We start from the raw sequence: 25,485 nt of genomic DNA, 5'->3' as shown, positions 1-25,485 counted from the left end.
AAGACATATGCTTTAGAAAAAGGTCATTGCTACTTTATTTTTCATTGTTATTTGGATTCAAACAATGTGCAGAAGGGAGCAATTATTTATCTCCCTGTCCTGACTTTCTATAATTCTACTAAATTATCACTGGGAAACTCAGTGGTTGAAATGTCACATAATTATGCTAGAGTTTTGTAAGGGTGGTAAAACCAGCCATCTGAATCCAGCTAAACTATAAAAATGCCTTTCTTTGTCCTCTCCTGTTTCCGGTTAAAGAGGGTTCTACGCTATGTCACATGTGGGCCATGATCACTGACATGATCTGGATTTACTCAGATGGATAACATGTGCCCTCAGAGTCCTGTTGACTGCCGTTAACACTGGAATGGCTATGCCTGTTGCTGGTCAGCAATCCAGTCAGCTCATTGGGATGCCATCCCCAGACCTCTAAGTGACACATTTGAATTGCGATCTCGTGGTAGAGTCATGGCTTCAGGTCCATCAGCAGTGATCATCTCTGATCTGAATGCCTATCAGTCCTCACCAGCTGTAGCCACTACTGCATGGTAAAACTCTGCCATGGAGTCTGGCTCACTGACCTGCAGCTGCTGGACACATTAGTTACCCTCAGGCTTAGCCAGTCCTAGAAGCCACAATCCCAAAGCCACAGTTGTCACTCAGAGATAACTGGTGGTTTTCCCCAGACATTCTAAGCTGCTCCAGATCATTCAGTACAGACTGCTTGTCCTTGAGTCCCTCAGGTGTACCACATTCATCAGGTAAGTCCCTCCTTTAGTTAAACTACTTCATGTGTCACTTGCTACTGATAATCAATGACCCTTTTTAAAGACTCAGCATCACACATTTTTTTGGGAGGTTTAAATAGAAAATGATTGTTGGGCACCTTGAATGGTGGACTCAACATGTTTAGTTTCACTTTTCATTTTGTAATGGGGGGAGGGATAGGGCAAAGCCCAAGCCTTAGTCATTCAACTCATTTCCAGTTTGAACATGATACCAAACAAACTGCCAATTTTTTAAAATCTCTGTTTGAAGTTCAAAGAGCCATAAAAAGTGTATTTGCTATCAAAACATGGCTGAAGACATATATATCACGGACTGGGAGGCTGTTGGTTAGGAACTGAAGTCAGGCATCTTTAGATAGTAATTCAGGTTCCAACTCCTACTAGCAAGAAGTCTTACAAAAGTCTTCACTTCTGTGAGTCTAATTTTCTCAACCATAAAGCAAAAACCTCCTTTGAGTGTTTGCTGTCAGCACTAAACATGCTCGTGGCACATAGTGAGTGTTCAGGAAATTGTAGTTATTAAATTAATGCTCTTAATGTTCCCAGAGGGGTCAGGAGAACCCTCTTTACTGATAATGAGTGCTACATGCCTGATTTTGTTTTCTTTTTCCCTTGATTACTAGGAGTTCAGAATCAAAGATTAAGTTTAAAACTTAATCATCACAACTCTGTTATTGTTAGGGTTGGTGTATTTGTAAAACTTGCTTGGCTCTTGGTTTTCTATTTCTGAAGCTTCTCAACCAATGAGAAGTTTATCAACCTGATCAGACTGAGACATGTGTATACGCATGTTCACACACACACACCCCATGCACGAGTTTCAGTTAAACATTTATTTTTCAAGGCAGTTCTCACTTGGGTAATTCCCTGCCAAGAGAAAATGTAAATCACTTTTCATTCCAGGGTCCAGGGGCTTTACAAACTAGTCCAAAAGAAATTTAATCTGGGTCTATATAACAGAAACCAGGCAGCCAGACAGCAAAGTTTTGTTTTGTGTTTTAAAAGAAATGCAACGTGCTCCTTGTCAAGTGGTGTCTATGGTGAGTGAGTGCAGCCCCATCGCACTAAGGGTAAGCCCAAGAAAGGACCAAGGGAGCTTGGAGGGCTGTGCTGGGGGAGGGCTTCTGAAGGGTCAGCTCCCTGCAATGACTTAACAGCTTCAGAAGATGCCAAGGAATGAAGTGCTGAGCCTCAGTGTTCAGGATGTTTGTTCTTAAAGAAGCTGCCAAGGGTATGTTGGGGTAGAGAGACAGGTGGAGGGAGGGAAGCTGTGGGGATGAACTGAGGCCAGATCACAGAGGGAAGGAAGCGTGAACCTTTCCTTGAGGCTGGAGGTAGGCCTTGGAAGATTTAAACCACCGTATTTTTTTTCCTATTCCCCAACTCGATAGTGATTGAACGAGAACTCAGGGGTTTTCTCATGATCACGTAATTACTCTAACAACACTTGGAAGTCAGTTTTACTACTTTTCTTTTCCAATTGAGTCAGTTGAGTAAACAGAGACTCAGAATAATCAAATTGCCTAGGATTATATGGCTAAGTGAAACCCAGACCTGAACCCAGGTGTAAGAGCCTTCCAGTCAAGCCATTGCGTTTCCAGTTTGGCTCTGAGGCAAGGGCAGTTTCTTGAATTCATCTTCATATTTCCTACCCCTCAATTGCTAGTTCCAGCTCTTCAAAATTTAGTAGTTTGGTGAGTTGAAAAGGCCAAACATATCCCCACCATTATTTTTTTTTTCCCTCCAGCAGGTCCTGGAAATGGCTGTAGGAGCTGGAGAAATAAATGCACTCAGAGGCCAGAGGCCCTTTCCTCCCTTCTAAGCACACTCTCTTCTCCTCTCTCAGTTTCAGGGAGAGGAATTTTGCCCATGGGAGCTGTCTCCGGTGCCCACTGCTCCCCCTGACCTTTCTGTGCCTCCCTACCACATTCCTGCATCTGAATCAGAACTGGTCAATGTTTCACTCCCTGCTATCCTCCCAACCATATCTTCTGAAGTTGGTGAACAATTAACCACCAGCAGCCCCTGCTTGTCTGGCCCTTGATCTTTTCTCCCTAGAAGCCTCCCAACACTGTATTGCTGGGTGTCAATGATCTACTGAACCTGGCAAGCACTCGGGCTGCCTCTCCAAGCTATAAGGAGCCCTGTTGAATACACTTTTACAACGAGTCCTAGGAAACATGATTTTTCTAAACAAGGAAAGACATCTTAGGAGACAACCAAGTAGAAGTACCCCCTTTGACTCTTGAACCACGTTTTCTATTGGTAATTCTTATAAGAACAAGAGAGGAGAGGCAAAGATTTCAGACTAGCTTTGCCACTTTACTAGCCAGATGACCTTACCCGTCTCATAACTTCTGCAGGTCTTCACTTTTTCATTTATAAAACAAGAGGCACTCTAGCCTCTAACATTTATTATACAGACTAAATGCCAATTTATGTAAAAGTATTTGACCCATAGTAGCAATTTAATCAGTATTGATACTTAAGAAATTGTAGCCTAAAGTTCATAAAATTATAGAATGCTGTAACTAGAAAGTGCCTTACGAGGCTTGTATATGTTTTACAAGTGAGGAGGCCCAGAGAAAGAAGTCTGGGAAATATTCAAGGATCTTTCAGCCTGTCAGTAGTGTATTCAGTGTGTCCAGCTCTGATAGAAATATGATGCATAAGCCATATGTGTAATTTAAAAATTTCTAGTAATCATATTAAAAAGGTAGAAGGGAATAGGTGAAATTAACTTTAATAATATCTTTTATTTAACCCAATGCATGCGATACAATTTTAACATGTAAATAAATATAAAATTATTAGTGAAATAGTTTCCTTTTTGAATACTAAAAAATCTGTGCTGTATTTTATACTCCCAAATCTTTAAAATCTGATGTGTACTTTAACACTTACAAAAGACCTATTCAAACTAGCCACACTTCAAATGCTTTACCTGTGGGTTAGCAGCTACAGGGCAGGTCTAGTTTAATTCAAGCCAGAAAACATTCTGTGCATGTATTCTGTGCCAGGGGCAGTTAGATGCAGGGTACGAAGGGATATAAGCAAGCACACAACAGGAATAAGAGAAAAACTTAGAAACCACAAACCACAGTCCCCATCTAGGCTGCTGGATTACTCATCTGTTTCTTTGGTTGAGCAAGTGGAGAGGAAAATTCTCTAGGGAAAATATCTATATCTCCAAGGCATTTTTCTTCTGCTAAGATATCAAGGGATAGTAAAACCTGTATTTTTGCTGAATTCTTACAGTGACCCAGGCATTGTGCTCTGCTCTTTACAGGTGTAACTGATTTAACCCTCATAGGGATTGGGGGAGGACATTATTTTGCCCACTTTAAAGTGGGGGAAATAAAGACTCAGAGAAGTTAGGTGATTGTCCAAGGATCATACAATTTATCAGAGAGGAAGCTAGAACTCAATCTCAGAAACGAATCATGTTTAACTTGGTCAATGTTATTATATTGCCCAGGCTGGCCTTGAAATTGAAATATCACTGCTTCAGTCTCCTGAATAGCTGGGATTACAGAGGCCACTACACCCAGTTGAACAAATTTTTGAGTACTCACTGGGAACTCTTTTTTTTTTTTTTTTGGTGGGACTGGGGATTTGAACCCAGGGCCTTGAGCTTGCGAGGTAAGCACTCAACCAACTGAGCTATATCCCCAGCCCACTGGGAACTCTTTTAATCATGAAACATACAAGTTTGGAGAAAGTAAAGATAGATCTGCCTACTTGGGGCTGTTAGTCCAGCAGGAGGCAGATATAAAGAAGAAAAATGCCAGGGAAAACCACCCCCCTTCAGGTGACATTTAAGATAAGACTTCAGTGGCAGAAAAGTTTGCGTTTCAGAAGTCATGTGAGGAGCAGATACATGATGTTAAAAACCATGCCTAGGTACAAAGAAGAAAAAGCCCAGGACTGTGCACCAAAGAATATTGATATTCCATATTGCACAGAGTAGAAGCAGTTGAGAAGGAAGGACAAGAAGCAGGCAGTTAGGAGCATAACTGGAAGCCAAGAGAAAAAGTGTCTCTGGAAGGAAGAATGCATCTCTGTAGCAAATCCACTGAGGGAAACTAAGCTTGTAGGATGTCAATGAAGACAACAACCAAAGGGTCTTTTGGGTGTGCCATACCAGTGCCTGGGTTTCTTTGCCCCGGCTAGTTTGTCATTGAGGGGTGGCAGCTAAGTTATGGTGAGTTGATGTTTGAATAGGGAGTAAGGAAGTGAAGACGGAGAGTGAATTTTACATTTTTGCCAAGTTTGGCTATAACAGGTACTAGAGAAATGGAGTAATATTTGGGAGGGCAGAGGATTGGATCCAGAGGGTTTTGCTCTTTGAGTTTAAGATTAGGGATATAAACCATGCTTATGTATATTTTCACTCTCATCTTCCTAGTGGGCCTTCCCTACCAAGCTCCTCTCTTTTTCATCAGATCAATATTTAAGTGTCCATCCTCTGTCACACTTTCTTCCTAGGCTTAGGTATATTTGTTCCTGGGACCCCATGCCTTTCTGTGTCTACATTATGTACCTTAGGGCTTATCTTAAGTCCTTATCTTAAAATCTTATCTTAAGGCTTTCCTGTCTCTCTTCTCCATTAGACAAGAACAAGGTCCTGAAGAGTAGGGACAGTGTTTCTTAAGTTTGTCGCTGGCACAGGGAGATGCTCAGAACTTGTATTGAGAAGATGCTCATTAAACTTTGAATACATGAATTAAAAAGTGAATGAGTAAACTGAGTTTGAAAACAGTGCTAATAACAACTTTTCCTTATTTTGTGTGTGGAAAACCGAGGCAAGGAACAATTCTGAGTCTGATAATTTTATAAGTTAGAAGGATCCCTGAAAAATAAGAAAATCTCCAGTCCTCCTCCTGGGTATGACCCACATCCCTCTTTGATGCTGCTTTGGCAGCTCCACAAGACACCTAGGCTGAAACATCATTCACATTCAACCTCACACCTGACCACAGCAGCTCAGGCCTCCACTCTGCTGTCTTTACCTTGACCTTGACTTTAGTAGCCTCGGTCAGATTGAGGCTGGGAGCAGTTTGTGAATGAAAAGTGGGAGCACTTTTCAGAACCTGGTGAATGACAAGGTTAGGGCAGGGTTGAGTGAGACATTTGGATTGGGGTGGCCAAGGAAGAGAGTAGGACTTTTAAGTCCCTGGGCTAGAAAAATGGAAAGCATGCCTCAAAGGGAACCACAAGATGTCACTGTTGGTCCTCAGTTGAACAAAACTGACTTGGGCAGGGACTTCAGAAACTCTTTAAAGACCCCTTTTTTGGAAGATAAAGAAACTGAGGCACAGTTAACCCAGTTTTACTAAGACCACATAGCCAGTCAGTGGCAGAGCAATTATAAGAATGCAAGCCCCTCACTTTCACCAGCATGAAGACCTTCCCCGATTGCTTCCAGGCCTGAGATGAGAATTAGTTGTCTTTACAGTCATTCTCTCAAGACAATGACTTTCGATTAGAAACAGAATAGAGGGGGGAAAACAGAGGGAAAGGAAAGAATGAAAAGAGCTCAGCGTTTACTTTCATGTGCCTTATTCAGAGTATTGGGTTTAGATGCCTGCTGCCCACAATGAGAGTGTGGCACACAGGGCCTCCATCTGTGGCATGGTTTGAATAGCTGAATAGAAAAGTATCAGGTAATGGATTTCATCCTTTTTATGGCTTCAACTTTAAAAGAGTCTGGTTCCCAAGGAAAACAAGAAGCCAGTGGTTCAGCAAAGAATTGACTGAAACCTAAGTAGGAACCAGATAAAAAACTTCGGCTGGATGGAGGGAAGAGGGTGAGTTTCTGGGCCCCACTGTGTGGGGATGGGAAACTACGGGCAGAAGACAATTTGTGAGCCAGTGACCCCAGAATTGGCATTTATCCCAGTGTCTGGAAAGAATGAGGTGGCAGAGGAGTCTTAAGGGAGACTTTGTCTCCCCCCACCAGGCGTCCATGAGGTGTCCCCCAGGTTCCTTGGCCTCACTCCCACTAAGCTTGTGATTCCTTCTTTGTGGCTTCTAGCAGAGTCTCCTTTCTCAACGCCCAGGTAACTGTTTTTTTTTTTTTTTTTTTTTTTTTTTTTTTCTATTTTAATTTAAAGAGCTTTCTTATTTATTAGATAATAAAATTAATATGTGTTCATTATAAAATCTCAGATACCAAGTAGTAGGAGGAAGAAAATCAAAAGCATCTGTAATCTCTCCTCTCTGATACCATCACTGTTAACCCATTGCTGCATAGATTCAGGTAGTTGGCCTGTGGAGTACCTGCTGCCTTGTATTTTAGACACTGGGTTTGGAGCGGGACCAATCTTGGCTCTCTCTCTCTCCTACCTCTCTACCCTCCAGGTAGACACTTAGACAATAGTGGGCTCCCTTCCTGAACTTTGCATTGACATTCATTTTTATTTATACCCACATATTTAGCTCTTTTATTTTCTACATAAGTGAGATCATACTTTGTGAAGTTGGTGCCTTTTTATTTTCAGCAATCAGATCCTTCTTATTATTTTCTAAACTTCAAAGGTATAAGAGAACTATAGATCTCTTTACTAAGATGAAATAGCTACATTTCATTGCTAAGTGTGGGTGGATGTTTCACTTCCTCCCCTGGGCTATTAACCTAGTATTTACGGCATTATATCGTAATAATTTGTTTCTGCCTTCATGAGACAAAGACAGTGAGTTCTTTGTGGCCAGGCATTGTGTCTTCTTATCTCTTAATTTCCAGTGCTTGGTACAATGCCTAGAACATAGTGAGCCTTTGGTAAATTAGTACATAGCAAATCACACTTTCATACATTACCATTGAAGCTTCCAACACTGGGTGGGATATTAGTTGAAATCAGTTCTATGCTCTCTCATAAAAATACATGTCATTATAGAATATAGTTGCTTTGGGATGGCCAGGATGACTGTGGTCAAATTCAGTAGTATGATTTTACCATTAAAAGACTGACTAATGAGAGCTATCTTTTTTTTTTTTTTTTTTTTTTTGGTGCTGGGGATCAAACCCAGGGCCTTGTGCTTGCAAGGCAAACACTCTACTAAGTGAGCTATCGCCCCAGCCCCAAGAGCTATCTTTTACTCCTCTTGTCGAAAGAAAATTAACACTTAGTAAGAGTACAAATATGCTAAGTCCTTAATATATAACTTCTCATTCAAGGCACACAACAGTTAAATGAGGTAGTTGTTATTTTGTGGATGAGAAAACCAAGAAGCAAAGAGAGGAATGTGAATATTGTGTGGTTCCATTCACTTATTCACCATCACTATCAATATTTATCAGATCCTAACATTTCCCTGTTTTTGCTTTAGATTTTTTTTTTTTTTTTTTTTTTTTCCTTAGAAATAAGACATTTTGTATAAATATATCCTGGAAAGTCAGGTTCACACATTTAATTGCAAACACTGGATGGCATATTTAAAAAGGCATTTAGAACAACTTTATCACTTTAGTCAACAGACCCTGAGGTTTTGATACTGGCCTTGTGGATACAGAATGGAATAAAGCACAGTCACTCTCTCAGGGGATTTTCTGGGGGAGGTGACAGATGTATAAGATTTTACAGCCCAGACACTGAGGCCAAAGAGAGGTGGTGACTCTCCTACAAGGCAAAGCCAGGTTTACAGGCAGGGGTGAAACCAACCTGACCCTCAGAGCACTGGGGAGCCTCCCACATCCCTGCTCTGTTGCAAAAAGGTGGTTCCTGTGGGGAGACATCTCCTTGGAGTGATTCCAGCCAGCAAGGAGAGTAGGTCTGACACAGTCAAGCAGAATCTGTGAGAAACATGTTTTCCTCTCTCTCTACTAACCATCTTTTTTGCTGCAAAGAATTAAATTCTTTTCTGGTGACACATACTTCCTGTCAGAATGAGGCACACCCAGCCAGGAAAAAAAAAAACAAAAAACAAAAAAAAAAAACCACCCAAAATAAATGAAGAAAATTCCTTTTAATTCCTGTAGGTACACAGTTTTGGTTTCTGCTGGATTGTTGCCATTTTCCCAGGGGCTAAGCCAGAAGTGGATTTGGGGAACAGTGAATTAGAACAACACCCTAAAAAGGGTATGAAGCATTGACATTAAAACACCCTCTACTTATTATCTCCAATTACATTTCCACATTTTTATGAAAGCAATTCATTCTCATGATAGAAAACTACAAAATTTGTATATTTAAATAAGGGAAACCAAAAATAATTCATAATCTCTCAGCCCAAAAATACAACCATGGTTAACCTTTTGATGTATATACTTTCTTTAAAAAATCATATTTATATGCATATTTTATCTTACTCTGTTTGCACAACTTTATATATTAAATATTTCCCATTGTATTCTTTAAGACCTAATTATAAATGGCTATATAACATTCGATTACACAGATATTTTGAGATTTGGTTTTTGATCTGTTGTTGGACATTTCAACTTTCTGTTTTTTGGTTATTATAACTCTAAGTAGATCTCTGCTCAATTATATTGATCAATAATATTGAATGACATAACTGGCCTCTTTTCTTATACTATCTCTTTTCCTTATTTTAAGACTCCAGAGTAGACATTATCACTGTTTTATGAAGAAACAAGGACTCAAAGAGTGTAAGGAACTATCTTAAGGTTGAAGTCAGGTTTTGACCTCAGTTCTAACTTCTGAGGCAGTACTATCTGCTGGATGTGCCTGGCTCCCTCTGTTCTTAGAGAATCATTACCTGTGACGGAAGTATCTTGTACTCTTCTATGTCCAAAATCAAGCAAACAAACGAACAAAATCTTGATCTCACCCCTTTCGTCTTCCCATGGATTCCCTGGTCCCTTGGTAAGATTCAGAACTTTCCAATTAAACACTCCAATATAAAGTTTCCAGGCAGCTGGGCTGATGGTTCCCAACTGCCATGCCATATGTTCTCTTTTGCCTTGTTCTCAGCTGTTCTCGGGCAGACTGTGAGAGTAATCAGATGTTTCCACATTGTAAAACTGAATCCTGATATATTCACTAAAGATCTCCTAGTCTTTTGTGCCCCATTTGAATTTCCATTTTTACTTTCCCAAATTTCCAAGATCTGAGATGCTCTCAACAATTCAGCACATTCTAAATTGAATACTGACTTCAAAAAACACATAAACTTTCTTTTAAATTCCAAACTTGGAATTGTCTAATTGACACCCACAATCAAATGTTTTGAAATATAATACATCTAAATCAAAGTTCTTGATGTTTTAATCTCAAATCTGTGGTGGGCATTGTTGGTTGTCCAGCCAGTAGCCAACCATTCCCTGTCTCCTCCTTATTCACAAAAACTTGATTTTATTCAGAAACAGCACGACCAAACCAGGGGTTAAACCAGGATTGGCCTAATCCTGTCAACCATCTCAGGCTTCATTGCTGGATACTTATATTGCTGGTGCCCCATAAGAGGTAGTCAGTGAGACTTAAAAGAAGTCTGCTAACGAACTTCCAGACACAAATTTTCCTTGAAATAAAAGAGAACTTGCATTAACATTTCTTGCATAGCACTTCAAATCATTTTGGCCTCACCTCTTACTCTAGTTATTCCTATGGCAAATCAGTTCCTTGCAAGATTTTACTGGTGTAAAATGGGTACAACTTCAGCCTGCAACTGAGTTCCTCTCGCTTTTTGCCCTAAGGTTCTTTATCTACCCAGCTACAATTTACCCCAACCAAGAAAGCATCATTGAAGAGCCTCCTAGTTCATCTCATTTTTTTTCAATTCTTTCCCTTTCCTCAATATATTCTCCACATCACAGTTGGAGTGATCTTTTAAAAATATAACCTGAACCAGGAGTGGTGGCACATGCCTATAATCCCAGCGATTTAGGAGACTGAATCAGGAGGATCACAAGTTCTAGGGCAGCCACAGCAACTTAGCAAGGCCCTAAGCAACTTAGTTAGGCCCTGTCTCAAAACAAAAAATATAAAAAGGGTTGGGGATGTGATTAAGTACCCCTGAGTTCAATCTCCCAGTACAAATATAACCTGAACCATGGTAATTCAAACTTTTGCTTCAGCACCTTCAAGGACTTTCCATTACGTTTTGAGTAAAATCCAAACTCTCAATTATGGCCTGCAAGGCCTTGCATGATCTGGCCACCTTCCCACCCTCTAGTCTTTGCTTACCTCATTCTCCTTGTCAAAGTGGCCTCCTCGGTCTTACGCATTTGAAGACTTCAGTGTGCAGATCCTTCTGCCTTTGTACACTTTCCCCCTAATACTCTTGGTGTCTGGAACCTTTTTATGTGCCAGAGGGCAGTTTAAATGTTACCTTCTAGAGAGTATTTCTCTTACCACCCACCCAGGATTAAGCAAGCCCCTATTATTCTTTATTACCACATCTTATTTGTTTCTTTCATAGCACTTATGTTAAGTTGAATTCCATATTTGTTTGTTTATTCTTTAATGGCTTGCCTCCCTAATTAGTCTAGAACTTCTTAGAGCAAGGACCAGGTTTTAATTCTCAACAAACACACAGGTCCTTGCACAATGCCTGCCTTAAAATATGCACTCAGTAAAAATTTTTGAAATAAGTGAATAAATTGTAATAATAACAGTTGTCCTTTAATGAGTACCTTATTTGTGTGCTCAGATCCTGACTCTACCACTTTTAACTCTGTGAGTTTAGGCAAATATCCTAACTTCCATTATCTCAGTTTTCTCATGTTATGTGTGGTTAATAACAGTACCTACATAAATGAGTTGTTAGGTGTATTACATTATTAATTACATATAAAGCACTTACAGCAATGCCTAACAAATAGTAAACAGCATGTAAATGTTTGACTGCTATTGCTATTGCTATTGCTGTAGCTCTGCCAGGAGATTGAGGTTCACAAAGATTGAGCTTAGAGCCATAGAGCTAGCTACTAGTAACTTAGAATTCAAACAAATGGGAAATGTGAATTAACAAAATCGTGAAATATTTTGAGGCCAAAGTTATTGATAGACACTATAAAATGTTTCTGCCACCACCTTTTTGCCAGTTGTTTACTTCTAACTTCTTTTGAAAACATAACCAGATGGCACTTTTTTGAAGGATAGTCACACAAAAATGGGAACAAAAATGGTTAATACACAGATGCTCCTCAACTTATGGTGGGGTCGTGTCCCATTAAAGTCATCTAAAACAGAAAGAAAATGTAAGTTGACAATGCTTTTCATATGAACATTGCTGAACACCACAGTACACATGGGGCACTGGCTGTTAACCTTCGTGATTGTGTGGCTGACTGGGGGTTGGGGTTTGCTGCTGCTGCTGCTGCTTAGCATTGTGAGGGAGTATCGGACCACACAGAGCTGGCCTGAGAAAAGATCAAAACTCCAAATTAACAGAATGATTTCTACTGAATCATACTGCTTTCACACCATCGTAAAGTCAGAAAATCAGGAGAAAAACATCCTAGGTCAGGACTGCATGTAATTATATTCTTTGACAATTGCGTGGTACAGGGTTATGAAATTTATATGTGGAAACCAAGTAACAGGCTTTGAAGTCATCTGCAGACAGAGACTGATGTGCACTTCCTCACTTTCTGTTTTCTTTTTAACCCTCTCCAATCTGACTTCTCCAGACTCCAATGAAACTGCTCCCACAAAAGTCACTGAGGACATTCCCACTGTAAATCCAGGGAGAACTCTTTGGATTTCAGTTCAACTGATTAATTGGAGGTATCTGATGTTATTAACCAAAGCACTCCTTTGGCAATTCTCTACTCTGTCATCATAACCACTTTCCTGCTTCTCAATGACTCTTTACTCACCTGGCTATTCTATCACTCTCTGCCTCTTCCCCAGGGTTCAACTCCTGGTCCACTTCCCTCTCACACTTCCCACTTTCTCCTAGGAAAACATCACCCAAGATTATTGCTTCACTTCTCACTACAACCAACATAGATAGAGATTCAGCAGTTCTTGGCATTTTAGTTCAGACTCAATTTCTAGCCACTTTGTTTAAGTGGAATTTAAAGATTCTGGAGCTCTCACCCTCGAGCTTTCCTTTTCATCAATTGCTGCTACTATGTGAACACTCATCACCTTTTCCCTGGGCTGCTGCCATATATGTTGACTGTTTCCTCTGCCCCTAGTTTCACTTCCAAAACATTTTCAATATTCCTGTAGAATACATTCTAAAACTTTTCTAGAAATTTAGGGTTCAACTTTTGCTAATGACAAAATTAAATTGTGGGGCAGGAGGGGTCCAAAAAAAACAAGGAGAAAGCAACTATGAGGGAGCCCAAAATTTCATGCATAAAACTGCCTAAGTCTCTGGCTAGTACTTGAACTCTGTGTGGGACAGATTCCAAGAAGTCCAACGAGGGCCTAAAGAAATAGAGATTTCAGCCCCGTGCTTATTTTAGGTGAACATTCAGAGGTTGAATTTAATCATATTAATTGCTTACTAAAACCTAAGTAACAACTTTTGGATGAGTGTAACAAAAGACAGAGTCTCTACTATATATCAGTCACAAGATCCAAGACAGGATACAAAATCACTCTAAAGTAACAGGAAAACATAATTTATACATAAGAAAAAAGGCAGTAAGTAGAGATAAACTCTGGGATGAGTCAGATCTTAGATTAGCTGGAAAGGATATTAAAGTAGCTATTAAAACTATACTCAGGGACGTAAGGAAAATATACTTGTATTGAATTAACAAAAAGGAAATTTCAGCAAAGAAATAGATTTTAAAAAAAAGAACAAAATGGAACTGAGTCATATACTACTGAAAAATGCAACATCTAAATAAGAAAAACTGAATGGACTTCAGAGTAGGTTGCAGGTTATAAAACAAAAGGTTAGTCAACTTGAAGAAAGGTCAATAGAAATCATTGATTTGCAGAATAGAGAGAAGAAAGACTGATGAAAAATAATAGAGGCTTAGGGATAAGGAATAGTAATGTATGTATAATTGCCAATAAATAGATGATAGAAAGTGGGGCAGAAAACATTTTGAAGAAATTATGCCTGAAAGCTTCCCAGATTTAATGAAAGACATATATTTGCAGATTTAAGCTCAGTGAATCCCCCAAAAAGGATAAGTACAAAGATAAGCATCACATAATTTACTAGTAAATAATATCAAACAAAATCCATGGTTCTACCTATAATCGTTTGATGCATGACCTTCTTGTCTTTTTCTACTCATTCCTACTCACATTCCTGTCCTCCCCTCTTTGGAGATACAGAACAAAACCACTTTAAGATCTATTTAGTTTCAAGTCATGGTGCAGAAATTCAAGCAATATTGGTGGTTCTATAATGATGCTTTTGAAATTACAAAGACAAGTTTGTGATGTTATTGAAAAGGATAGGCTTTCTTACTGGCTAATTATATAGGAAATACTTTCCTCTTCCTTTTTATGACAGTCCAATCATTCACTAATTAATTTATTCATCCAGTCTTGAAAAGTGTTTGCTCACCTGCTAGGGGCAGGCATTAAGGACATGATGACACATAAGAAAATCTTAGCCATTCAGATCTTATAAGATCCATATTGGTCACTTTTGAATATATTACTTCTAAAAAATGATTTATTATTTTCATTTCTTATTACAATAGTAATACACAGGACATTTAGAAGATGTTGGAGAGCAAAGGTAAGATACTTCATCGTGTAGTAATCATTGTACCCACACTTCTATGCCAGGAACTGTTCTTAGTATTGGAACATGGCTTCAACAACAACAACAAAAACTTGCTCTCATCCTAATAAATGAGTTAGGCAAGAGGAAAATAAAAAAAATGTGTAATACTCAAGATGGAAATTTCAAGAAAATAAAAGTATCCTTGGACAAAATAGAATGGTAGAGTATTTAGAATGCTAAAAGTGGACAGCAGACCAAGTCTTTTTTATTGAAAAAAATTAGCCCATTATAAACACTTTAAAAATTATGTTCAAGTAGCAAGCAAATCTTAAAGATTTTGCATTTGATGCTTTATTTATAATAAAATGTACATCATTTTTGCCTATAAAACACTAAAATATATTTTACATATATTGAATCTAAGTTTTGCAGCTGAGTTTCTTTATGGGGTCAAATGATTTTGACCAATTTTTCAAAACCCTGAATTGACTCAGTGTTTTGGGGTTATTTAGATAGAGTGTGAATTTACTTTTCTGTCATTCGGAGAAGGCACAAGCATTATTATTAACAGAAAAGAACTGTAATGAAAATTGACCGTCTATCATCTATTATCCCCTTTTAGTCTAATGAGATACTGCTATTATCTCCTGATGAAATACTGTTCAGTGAAACCTTGCCTTGTCATGAGATGTCTGCAGATCTTAACAGAGCAATCTGAGCTCAAGCAATGTTCCATCTTTCCATTTGTCTGTTAGTAATCATGTATTTTAATAATTATTTCCTGTGGGTTGTGTAGAAGTCCTCTTAGAGATTAATTCAATATAGTTTACTTTTTTTGACATTTTTAGTTGAATATGCACTTCTCTTCTCCTGAACAAAGCTGTCTCTAAATCCTACTTTAAAAAGAATATTGATGAACAGCCCAGTTCCTGTCACATTGTGGGTTTGCAATAAAATTGTGCCTTTTTAGTAGACCGTAATTGAAGTGTTGCTTTTATTTCTTTAAACTCTTTTAAATGACTCTCACTCTGTTTTATCAGTGGTTGAAGAGGGAAAAAATACTGAGGATGCACACCACAGTGGACAGGAGGACAGATATTTCTTGCTCAGTGTGGAGAGCAGCATGAACTTTGATCAGAAACAGGCACATGAATGACAAAATATCATGGAATTAACAGACCTGTTCTCAGAGGGTTCTCTGAACAGCCTGGCTCCTTCCCCACCTGGAAAGGAAAGTGAGGGTTCCTCCACTGCCAGTGCCTTGGCAGGTGTTCCCAGTCCCTTTGCTCAGTCTTCCACTATCTAGGTGGCCCCTCATGTCAAACTCTCCTAGATCTGACCCAGCTTTTGCTTGGGTCCCTCTCTGGGCCTATTTCTCCCTTTGAAGATGGGTGAGGTTGGACTATTTGAGAGCCAGTGTGGCTTCCAACTGATGTATGGTGGTCCTCTCTCACGCTTACACCCATCTCCATGACTCTGAGGTTGTTCACAAACACTAAGCCTCAGCTTTCTACTTTTGGGTCAGGTGCATACCAAACAGGGGCTTATGGGAGAGAGGGGCATGGCCTCAGGGACCTTTCTGAAATCAGGACCTTCTTGACTCCAGTCCATGCTGTTGAATCTTAGTAAGGTGACAATGGGTGGGTCCTTTCAGGCCTTGTATGGAAAGGCCTGGCGTATAAACCCAAGCCAAGCAGGCTGTGGAGAACCTAGGTCTAGCAGTGGCCTCATGGTCAGGAGACTGGTTTGAGAGCTGGCACTAAATGATACATGTCTCTGGGGGAGTTACTTAACTCCAATCTTGTCTCCTTATCTGTAGAACAAGAATAATAACCCCTGTGTTAACAACTCAGGAGATGTTTTGAAGACTGAAGTGAGGAAATTCATCTGATAAACATCTTTATTTTCTTAGAAAGATAATATAAGCCATAATGTGATTATGAATCACCTAGGAATCTTGTTAAAATGCCAATTCTGATTCAGTAGATCTGGGGTTGGTCTAAAGTGGTGTTCATTTCTCAAAAGGTCCAAGGATAGGCTGACTGGTAGTGCTGCTTTGTGAGTGGGTTACGTGGTGTATATGAGCAAGGATATACACCATCAAAATATCTGAAAATACAAAAACAATGAATTATTTAAACACTACATCCTTTGCATTACTTACATTTCAGGTATTTTTCACTCAACATTATGTCATAAACATTTTCGATGTTTCTACAAATAATCCAGACTGCAAAGCGATTATTATTTTAAGTAGCTGCATAATAGTCAATAGTGTTGAAATCACATAACTTATCTGAGCTGCTTTCCTAATGTTGGACCGGTGAATCCCAGGGAGTGGCTATGAGGGAAGCAGTTGTCTTCTGATCAGTTGGAAGGTTTTTTTGTTTCCTCCTATTCTTCCCTAGAAGCAATCTATAGGAGTAAACTGACTCAAGAAGGCAAGTATTTTCCTATACTCCTGTTACTTTTGATTTATTATTTTCCAAAAGGCCAACAATATTATAGGTATGTACACATTTTGATTATTAAAAATACATGTTCCCCTTGTACACAGTTGGTGGGAATGTAAAACAGTGCAGCCACTGTTGAAAACAGTATGAAGTTTCCTCAAAAAATAAAAATAGAAGCACCATATGATCCAGTAATCCTACTTCTGGGCATTTACTAAAGAGAATTGAAGTCAGGATGCCACAGAGACGTCTGCACTGCCATGTTCACTGAAGCACTGTTCACAATAGCCAAGATGTGGGAACAACCTAGATATCCATTGATAGATGAGAAAAAAAAATGTGTTACATATGTACAATGGCATACTTTTAGCCTTAAAAAAGAAGGAAATCCTGCCATATGCCACAATATGAATGAACCTTGCTGACATTATGTTAAGTGAAATAAGCCAGTAAAGAATGACAGGTACTGCATGATTTCACTTCCACGAAGTAGCTAAAACTCATAGGAGTGGAGAATAAACAGGTGGTTGACAGGAATTGGGAGGAGGAGGAAACAGGGAGTTGCTATTCAGTTGGTTGTAAAGTTTCAGTCATGAGAAATGAATAAGTTCTAGAGCTCTGCTGCACAATACTGTGCCAGTAGTAAACAACATTGTATTGTGCACTTAACAATTAAAGAGGCTATAGCTTATGTTAGATAAAAAATACATATTTCTCATGGAAAAGTGTAAAAAATAACATTTGCTCTAATATCACTACTAACATTTTGATTTCTTTTTTCAATCATAACTTTATTCAATAAGTATAAATTGTGCATTGGGAATGTACCAGGTACAGTGCTAGGCATTGAGGCTCTTTCAGGGAAGAGTTGATCTACATATGTACAAAATTATCAATCTATTTATAATTATAAAATTATATAATACAATATTATTACATATATGTATATATTTTATATATATATATATTTATATATATATATATATATCTCCCAAGATGTTTCCACTCATAGTGTTTGTATGAATAGCAAAACAAACAATCATAAATTGAGCCCAGCATGGGCCAGTGATTGTGTTCTGTCCCCCTGGGTGTACATAAATATGAAAAAAGTTGCAGCCCATTCCTTTTGGGCATCTTAAAGCATGTGTGAAGTTTGTAAACATGAGGCAGACATATAAAAGTTGGGGAATGCATTTTTTTTACATCAGTGGGCTCTATCACCAGGCCCACACTGGATGGAAACCCCACCCTGCTATATTACCTGTTCTCCTCAAGGTACTGCTTAGCCTCACTGTGCCTTAGTTCCCTCCGGAAAACCCATATAAATGTCATCTCTAGTGGTGGGCTGAGAAGAATAAATGAATTACAGTGCATGAAATGTTCACAGGGCCTGGGTCATAGCAACTGCTTGATAAATTGTCGACATTATTGTTCTCATAATCCTGCGTGGTGGTGGTAGAGGACCTTGGGTTTAAGTCCTCATTCTCCCACTAACCAGGGTGCAGTTTGGGGCAACAGAGCTCTTCCCAGACCTCACAGTTCTCTGTCTGTGAAATGGAGAGCATGAAGGAATGAGATTAAGTAGGGCATCTTGAAAACATAACTGCAAGGTTTGGTTTCCTTTGCTCAGGGGTGGAGGGAGGCTCCTGAATCTTTCTTCAGAAGCCAGTGGTTCCTTGGAATTGATGCAGGAGGTAGAAGCATTAGCATTCCTCTTGTCTAGCATCCCTGTCCTCTATCACAGGAGCACTTGCCCATGTGGTAATGGTGTGCCTTGCAAATTCTAGTGGTGCTTTGTTCTGTCTACTACAGTGATTCCCAGCACAGAATCTGACCCCAAGTAGGCTCTCAAGATAATTGTTTAATGAATGAATGAATGAACAAATAGACGAATGAAGTATGTACCTACTCAAATTGTCAACACTAGGTAAGTGCATCTGCAAAGACAGATCTCCTCTTTCACTGATCATTACCTTCCTGTTCACTTTATGCATATCTTTGCAAAATTCTACTGTGATGTTGGTCATAATGACGCAAGGAGGGCAAGTCTTCTGACAAGGGCAGTATTTGCTACAGATACCCTCACCTAGTAGGACTTCTCTTTTTTTGTTACTTCCTCTGGTTTCTATTACCTCATCTTGGGAAACCATATTTCCTATCATTGCCTTCAATTAAGCTTCACAAACTGGAATGTAATCATAGACACTTTTTGGAAGTATGTGTGAAGGAATTTGTTAAAGAGAAGTTTAAAGAGAAGTGGGGGGGGGGACTCTCAGCACTGCTAGGCCTTTCGTGCGTTTCAGGGGAACTTTAGGACTTCACTATGATTAGAAACACTTTGATTCTGCATGTGGCCTGACTTAGGCCTCTAAAGCACAGCCCACAGAATCCATTTCTTCTGAGAAGCTGAGTCTGGAAGAAGCGACATTGGTAGATGGAGTTTTGTTTTGTGTCTGCCTGTGGCAGGAAACGTCACATTTACATACAACTCTCCACCCTCTGGAGAGACTAGAACAAGGAAGGGTATTGGTGAGGTGCTTATCATAAGATACTGTGTTTCTGTGTAATATATTCACCATCCAGTGCTTTCATATGCTTTATCATGTTTAAACCTCATACCCCTACAAGATAGGCAGGAAGACATTGTGATTCCCATTTCCACAGTTGTAACTTTAGATGCTGAGTAGCCTCTATGGGCTGGGTGATGGAGTTATAATGCTATGTAAGGCCCCATGTTTGCCCTTAGATCACAGTTTAGCAGTGGAGAACAACATGTATGTAGGTCATTTCAGTACAACATGTTATCAGATGGAGTAGATCCAGCCTGCCACCTGTTTTTGTAAATAAGGTTTTATTGCGACACAGCCGTGCTCATTCATCTAAATGTTCACAGGACATATATAAACTTTTCAAGGCAGAGTTTAGCAGTTGTGACAGAGGATATCTGACCCACAGATCCTCAAATGTTTATTATTTACCCTTTATAGAAAGTTTGCCAAGACCTGGGATATGAAAATAATGCTCAGGGTGGAGTAGCATTCAGAGTAGGGGCCCCCAGACCCATCTAGGGGTTCAGGAGGGCTTTCTGGGAAAGGTGTTGCTTAAGCTGAGCTAAGGGGTAAAGGTTGTGGGGTTTAGAAGGAGAGGTGGGCATCTCAGGCAAAGGAAAGTCAAAGAGATATAAAACAGTAATATATATTAGGGGGACTACAAATAGTTTATGATCATTAGGACATAACATATAAGATGGGATGGAGGCAGATAAGTGTATCAATCTAGAGTGATTTGCTGGTGGTTATGTGTCCAGGTAGAGTGATGCTAGAACTCAGGTTTTCTGACTTGTAGTCTCATGTTTATAACAATAGCAGAGGCCCAAATACATGGGATACATGTCATCCCCCTAACTCCTGCGGTACCTCATCACAGAACTCTCTCCTGTTGGGCCAAATGGAGCTGCCATTCATTAAACAGAGCTGGCATGAACATTCAAACCTATTTTCTATTGCTAATCTATGTCATTCCAGCCATAGGAGGGAGGTTTTAGATTTGTTTTTCTCTGAAGCTATTAGAAAAGATCTTTTGAACCGGACAATTTCAATACAATATAAATCACTGTTCAGCCTTCCTGTGCCATGTCATATGTCAAGTGGTTCACCTGCTTTCTCTCTCTTAATCCTTATTTTGAGACCATCAGGGAGGTAGAATAAATAGATCATTTGCCCATGGATCTGGAAATAAGTATTTTAATTGTTCAACGAAAAGGGTTTTAAGAGATTATCCACTAAAATTATAATAATTGAGGAACAACTTGATATGGCAGTGGTGCATCTGACTGGCTTGTAAAAGACTGGTGGGCAGGACCCAGAGGCTCAGACCCTACAATGTAATGGTGTGGTATGAATCGTTACAGATGATTGCAGTGGCTTGTGACCTATAGCGGCTAAACAGAAGCTGGATTGATTTTTGTTTGTTTTTATTTTGTTGGATAGCACATCTTTTATAATTTTTAAAATCTATGGTCATGCAAATATGTATATAGAAAGAGAGGAAGAGAGGGAAAGAAAAGAAAAGGAAGGAAGGGAAGGACGGAAGGAAGGAAAAGAAAGAGATTCTAGAGATGGATTGAATGGCAGATGAGATGGTATCAGGAAAATTCTTTTGGTGATGCGGCACCTAAATATGGAAAATATCATTCATCCAGGTCAGGTCAGGTCCCAGACTTCCCAGGGTGAAATTTTTCTTGGTGCTTTCCATTTCTTAACAATAAGGGAACTGGGGCTTGAAGAGATTAAATAGGTTCTCATGGTACTCAATGGAGGCCCAGAATTTCCACACTGGAAATGCCACAGTCCAAGCTCTTAACTACTATTTTTTTAAAATATTTTTTTAGTTGGCAATGGACCTTTATTTTATTTATTTATACGTCATGCTGAGAACTGAACCCAGTGCCTTGCACACGCTAGGCAAGCACTCTACCACTGAGCCACAATCCCAGCCCTCTTAACTACTATTTTATCCAACTTTGATCCTTAGAAGGAAGGTAAGAAATTTCCAGCTCAGACCTAATAGCACAAAGTGGTTGAGGGGAGTCTGTAATTGGTTGAGAGTGAAGAAATTAAGCACCTAACTTGCCTCAATGCTATTTTGCTTGTTTTCAGCTGTTTTCTTTACTGCCTTTCTAGAAAAGACATACTTAGTAACATCATACATACTAGTCTTTTCTCCTCAGTGATTCACATCTGGAGATAGTTTGGCAGTTGATTCTATGACACGAGGTCTGTTACCTGTCCTCTGGTGGCAGCTGACTAAATTCTCTAATTTCTAGGGCATTCTCTCTCTAAAATTTCTTTTGAAGGTCTTGGGCTGAGGAAAGGCGGGTAGACCTGAAGTGGCTGAAGCTTGAGTGAAGACTCTGATCCAAGTCAGTCCAAAATGAATATAAGTTTGCCTTACAGATATTCAGAAATATATAATTGAGTACAAACACCTTGCCCAAAGGGAGAGAAGACTCCAGCTGGGAGATATTGTTAAAGGCCAGGTGACAATAGAGCAGAAGTTGAGAGTAGAGTAGGGGATTCTGGAGGCTGTTGAGAATGTTCCTACAAGGTCTGAGGACAGGTGGGTCAGTTTATAACACAGCATCTTCTTAAATGAATGTTTCAAAGATTAATTTTTACCTATGAAACAAAACTCACAGGTTTCTTAAATACAGTCTCATCCCCTGTTATTCACATATATGTTCAGTACAAACTAAGTGATGTCTATCCTGGGCTCAGCACCATTCTGGGCTCCAGGTAAACAAAGATGAGCAATTCAGTTTCTTCTTTGAAGGATCTCTCAGTCCCAGTTCAGTAGAGGGAGACATGAACTTCTTTTCTTAATTTTTTTTTTTAAAGTCCATTTTCCCCTGGAAGTGTCTTGGTTTTCATAAATGCCCATGGTGTGGCATGCTGTGTCATTATGACAATAATTTATAATCAGTGGAAAATCAAAGGAATGACTGAAAGTTGCCTTTAGTTATGGGAACAGCTGGTCCTCTCAGGATAACCCTGGAAAAAACTATACTATGTGAGTAAGAATTTGTGGGGTCCAGGTTTCTGTGGAGGTATAGCTCCTTTTCTTTCAAATACTCAGGTTAAATTCTTATATCTTAGCATGTATATGAGTGACTATTTGACCAGATACTTAAGTGACCAGCTCCCCCAGGACACCTATTTAGAATCATCCTGGTTTGATGAATGGAACCTCTTTCTTTCCTTCTTTCTTTCTTTCTTTCTTTCTTTCTTTCTTTCTTTCTTTCTTTCTTTCTTTCTTTCTTTCTTTCTTTCCTTCCTTCCTTCCTTCCTTCCTTCCTTCCTTTCCTTGGAATTGAACCCAGGGGCACTCTACCAATGAATCATACCCCCAGCCTTTTTTTTTTTTTTTAATTTAATTATTTGTTTTTTAAAAAATTTAATTTATTTATTTTCATGGTGCTGGGAATTGAACCTAGTGCCTTGTATATGTTAGGCAAGTGCTCTACTACTGAGCTATATCTTCAGCCCCAATGGGCTTTATTTTTCTTAAAGTCCTGTATAATTTTTCAGACTGGTGACTTTCCTTTGCTATTACTTTTTGGCTAGGAGGAAAAGACAGTTTGTCAACCTACCAATTTTTAGTTCCATTTCAATTTGGCTTTAGGCACTTGTATTAACTTGGTATCAGGTGGTTAGGTGATTTTGGTCAGAAGCCACCTATAACTCTTTCAGTTCAGGCTATAGGATTAATCTGGTAGTTTTCATCAAGCAAGTCATTCGTTCACTCTCTAAACATTTATCACACACTGTGCTGAGTCAGGAGCTATGTTAGGTTCTTGATGTACAATGCCCATGAATCTGATATATATTGGTCAATGGCCCCATGGGACTTACTATAATTTTGGCATTATAATATAATTAATAAGTGCTAATAAGGAAAGGACTAGACTACCATGAATAGACAATAAGATTGAACCAATTTTGGACTGGGAGATAGGAAATGTTTCTTTAAGAAAGACAATAATGCTGAGATTTGAGGAAGTGGTCAATAGCCGGGCCAAGAGTCTGGAGAAGAGATTCCAGGCAAAGGGAGTAGCATATGTGTAGATGTTGAGCTGGAAAGAAGGGGATATCTCTTATATACTGTCACATGGTTGTGGCATAGTCACATGGTGGGGAAGAGTGGTACAAAATAAACCTGGCAGGGTTGCTCAGAGCCAGACCATGCAGGGCTTTGTAGCATCTGGTAGAGTATGGACTTTATTATGGGTGCAATGCATAGTCATAGGCATGTAAGTACCATGTAAGCATGGGAGTAGCATAATCTGCTTACATTCAAGAAAAATCGCTGAATTTGGTGTGCAGAATGGATCAGATATACATATAAGATCCTGTCTTGATTAAAAAAAAAAAAAAAAAAAAAGGAGTAGGGATGTAGATCAGTGGTAAAGTGCCCTGGGTTTGATCTCTATTACGAAGAAGAAGAGGAAGTAGAAGGAAGAGAAGGAAGGAAAACACTACATAGTTCAGCCATCATCTGTTTATTGTTTATCTGCATGGCACCTGGGGAAACTTGCTTTTCTAAGCTCTATGGCAAGGTGGGCATGGAGGCTGGGAATGTCCTGGGTGCCATGAAACTTCTTCCTGCCTCCCCCTACCTGTCCCTCCTGCCTGGGAGGCAGAATGTGACTTACAGACCTTCAAACTAAGTACAAAGTGTCTGTGATTGTAGGGGAGGAAGTCTTTGAGGGGGAAAACAATAAATCAAGTTTTAAAGATCTCAACTTAAAGAACAGGATTCCAGGCTTATGTTGACTCTCAGTGAAAGGAACACATTTGGGTCTAAGTATCTCAGGAAACATGTCCTCAGGGTCCATTGATTTAGAAACATCTCTGTTTTCAAAGTGGTGTTTAGTCAGCCCCTTCCCTTTTCTAACTCAATTTCCTACTTTCCCCCCTCACGGACCATGCATTCTTTGGTTATCTGATTTGCCTTTGTATTTTTTTTTTTTTAAGACAAGTAAAACATCTTGAAAAATCCAGGCTTTTTAAGTGTCACTTGTCATTAGTTTCCTTTCCCAATTTTCTTCATGACCAAGTCCTCCCTTGGGGTAGTATTTTCTTCTTCACTTGTTAGAGTTAGCTTGCTCTGGCCCCCCAGCTCCCCTTACATGGGGCTTTGGGGAAGGGATGAGTGGGGAAGGGATCAGTGTAGGAATGTGGAGTTGGGCAAGGGATCAGTATAGGAATGTGTGCTGGTAAGGCCAGGGTTTGTTGATAGAGATGGGGGTTGAAGGGTGGGAGACAAATACCTCCCAAATTCACACTGTAAACCTGATGGCAGTTCACCTGGGACTTACAGGGTGTGCTTTGTCTTCCAGGTGTGAGTGGAAGTCATGATACCCCGGAATCTGCTTGGCTTCATGGTCAGAATGTCTGGGTTTGCCTTCTGACAACTGCCTAGGTTAGCAACGATGGGCCACAAAGAGATCAACATAGGTGAGTGCCTTTTACAACCAGACAATACACACAAATGCTCCTGGACCCTCAGAGAGATGGACTTTGTTTTCTCCACTTACAGACCAGGAAATGAAAGTTCAGAGAAGTTACGTGATGTGTGTTCAAAGACACACAGCTGCCACGCTTCACTTATTCAACTTGTTAAAGGAAAATAGTAACATATCACTGGATAATAATAATGAGAAAGGAATTTGTAACTTGTGAAACTTCCATGAAGATACCTGGCACTATATAGGTCATGTGGTTGTCAGTGAGCATCTTTGAAGATTCTCTAGAATTGGTCTTGGATATCACCTCTTCCAAGGAAGTCATTCCAGTAAAAATAAGACTTGTGATCTACCCAGGAGCAGCTAACTGCTCTTGACCAGTTCCTCCCAGTCAAGGTCCCCCTCACGAAGGAATGAGAGCAGATGTACATAGTTCTGCAAGGGGCACAGCTCCATCTGCCCTTTCCCCTGACAATGAGTAAAAGGCCCCACAGCACTGGCTAGTGTGGATTTCTAAAAAGAATTTCCCCCCTATTAACTGCAATTAATGGAAAAAGAAGTCCTTGGCATTATGATCCCTGCAAAAATATATATTGATTTTAGTGTT

At 39.5% G+C, this 25,485-nt stretch overlaps 1 long non-coding RNA gene across 4 annotated transcripts in view; it reads left to right on the top strand.

Annotated features, from left to right (window-relative positions):
- Nucleotides 1-1,157: 1,157 nt before the first annotated feature.
- The window catches only part of LOC306640906, a 59,911-nt gene continuing 35,583 nt past the window's right edge, over nucleotides 1,158-25,485 (top strand). The window contains exons 1-2 of one of the 4 annotated variants that reach the window (XR_013757944.1): nucleotides 1,158-1,828; nucleotides 24,753-24,870. This is a non-coding gene — a long non-coding RNA (uncharacterized lncRNA). Of the gene's footprint in view, nucleotides 1,859-24,752; nucleotides 24,871-25,485 lie in introns of all 4 variants that reach the window. The other 3 variants (XR_013757945.1, XR_013757946.1, XR_013757947.1) reach the window with 3 other exon arrangements.

Source organism: Sciurus vulgaris, assembly GCF_902686455.1.
Source record: "Sciurus vulgaris genome assembly, chromosome: 11".
NCBI lineage: Eukaryota > Metazoa > Chordata > Mammalia > Rodentia > Sciuridae > Sciurus > Sciurus vulgaris.
The sequence above is the reverse complement of the archived record's forward strand: the minus strand, read 5'-3'. Positions and strand labels throughout refer to the sequence as shown.